The sequence below is a fragment of the Dendrobates tinctorius genome, unplaced genomic scaffold (assembly GCF_039654945.1).
Source record: "Dendrobates tinctorius isolate UK_male_01 unplaced genomic scaffold, ASM3965494v1 ptg000028l, whole genome shotgun sequence".
In the NCBI taxonomy this organism is placed as follows: domain Eukaryota; kingdom Metazoa; phylum Chordata; class Amphibia; order Anura; family Dendrobatidae; genus Dendrobates; species Dendrobates tinctorius.
The window spans coordinates 82,542,198-82,544,916 of NW_027361696.1; positions in this window are offsets into that span (position 1 = coordinate 82,542,198).

The window sequence follows — 2,719 nt, forward strand, 5'->3', positions numbered from 1 at the left end:
GCGGGCGCGCCACCTGGTGGCCACTGCGCGGCATAGTCATGTGACGTCATATGCTGCATGTATGTGACTAGGCTAAGAACACAGTGACGTCAGCACACACTATATATATATATATATAATATAAGCTTTGTGTGGCTTTTTATCTAGTAAAAATACAAAGTATTTTTTTTTCCAATAAAGTTGTCCACGATCCATGCTGGCACACATTGGTACTATATAACGCTTTGGATGTCGCCATCAATAGCAGTATAAGGAGGTGGCGGAGGCAGGAATATGCCGTCCCTTCTTTGGACATTGTTCAGATGTGTTACATGCAGTTTCTAAATGTTAATGTGTTCATGTAATGTGTAAGCACTTGATCCGTGCTTGGCATAAGGACTACAGAAGCACGCAGCTGTCTTGTTTATCCTTTGCTGGTTAGTAAATATAGGGGGACACCACGTCATTTTTTGGGGGTCTCCCCTATAATAACCAGTAAAGGCTAAGCAAGGATAAGTAGGATTGATGTCCTACACATGGGAATAAGGGGAGGTGATTATAAAAAGGTCCTCGGGCAAATGGATTGTCCAGCTTGACATCATGAGCCCGAAAGGCCTTAATGAGTTTCTTAGCTTTACTCCATTTTTATAATTATCATGCCAATTGATATCTGACCCATGCTTCCTCCTCCCCTATTTTTCGCAAAATTTCTTCCTTGATGTATTTGGAACTGTTATTAGGGGATACATGGTTATATACTAGTATGTCCCTTCTCCCTTTCCTTAGTATATTCGCATGACTGCATATCTCCCATGCTGCTTGGCAGTAGTTGTTTTTATTTCCTTGTTTTTATTTTGTATTTACTGGTTTTTATTCTTTATTTCTTTAGTTATCACACAGTGTGTCCCTGTATGGCCTTGGATTTGCATTATATTGGGGACCTGAGATACTTCCTTCTACAATCAAGCGTCTTATGGAACTTACTGTTAGGCATCGGATTCCTGGCACTGCACAGCAGGAATCCAGAGCCAGACATCCTGCGGTCTTCCATTCTCCTCCGACCCTCAGACTCCTGCTCAGCAATCACGGCAAGCCAGGCATTCTCCTCAGACTCATTCTGTGAGCCTGGATGTTGCTGCCACCTCCGGTGCAGCAATGGTAGCGCAACCTGCTTTGCAGGGAACCGCTCCAGAGGCTAAGTCTTCGTGCCGTGCTACTAGGCATGCCCGCAACGTGCCCTCTCAGTGGAGAGCAGGGGTCACATGTGCAGGTCCTGTGTCGGATCTGATTGGTCCTTCCCAAAGTATTGGAAGGTTCCGGAAGCGCATGTCTATAAAAGCCCCGCATGGCGGCCCGGCCATGCGCTAGTATAGCATATTATTCTGTGTGTGTATGGTGATGGATGCATGGACTGGTGTCTGACTCATTATGAAACCCCTACCCTCTGATATTACGAGTGGTGACCAAGTGTGTATAGTCAGCTCCAGGGTTGTGGCAAGCTACGCGCCACTTGCTCCACGCCGTCGGCGCCGACGCTTGCGGCTTTCTCTGCCGCTGCGCTGTAGTAACAGCAGCTATTGGTGTTCGCGGCTGCGACGCCACACGCATGCCTCTGTGACGCTAACAGGGCCCGCGCCTTTGCTTTAGCGTTCGGGTGACGTTAACCCGAGCGCAGTACCGCACCTACTAGGTGCATCTGCCATTGTTCAGCAGCGGTCTTGTCACCTACCGCACGGTGGACCCCGGGCAGCGAACGCACCTACTATTATTTATATTTGGTGCGTTCCGCCGACCCTAACATTACACTAGCGCCAGGGTCTGGCTGGCAATGGCAGACGTGCAGCAGCTGCAGCGCTATATTCGGCAGCTGGAGAGCAGGTTGGCGGCTATTGAGAGCACCAACTCAGCTGCGAATGCTGCACTAGCTGCTGCTCAGACAGTCGCCGAGGCTGTCTCACGTGCACCCACACTTTTGCCCTCGCCGACAATATCTCGCCTCCCGCTCCCCGATAAGTTTTCGGGTGACAGCGCCACCTGTAGGGGATTCGTTAGCCAGTGCTCCATTCAGCTGGAGTTGCTGGCTGCACGGTTTCCTACAGAGCGGGCTAAGGTGGGGTTTATTGTCTCCTTGTTGTCTGGCCGGGCATTACAGTGGGTCACACCATTGTGGGAACGTGATGATCCCGTGGTTCAGGGACCTGCTCAGTTCCTCGCGGCTCTGAAGCAAGTCTTCTTGGGACCACGGGTCACACACGATACGGCTCTCCAACTGTTATCCCTAACACAAGGCTCACTCTCGGTTAGCCATTATGCTGTCCGGTTTCAGACACTGGCTTCCGAATTAGAGTGGCCGGACAAAGTCTTAGTCCCGGTGTTTTGGAGAGGCCTGGCTGAGCTCGTCAAGGATGCTCTAGCCACTAGGGAGATTCCCACAAGTCTGGAGGAATTGATCGCCGTTTCCAACCGCATCGATCTCCGCTACACGGAGCGCGGGTTGGAACGAGCGCAATCCAGACGTAGGGTTAATTTGGCCCCCACCTTTACCGTGCTGCTGGAGGACCCCGCACAAGAGCTCTCTTCCTCTGAGCCTATGGAGGTGTCTCGCACCGGCACTAAGCCGTGTCCGATGCGAAGCTCTGTGGGCTGTTATCAGTGCCGACAGTTTGGCCATTCGGCTGGCACATGTCCTCAGCGACCGAAAAGACGACCACGTCCAGTGGTCGTAGGTGGTGGTCAATCC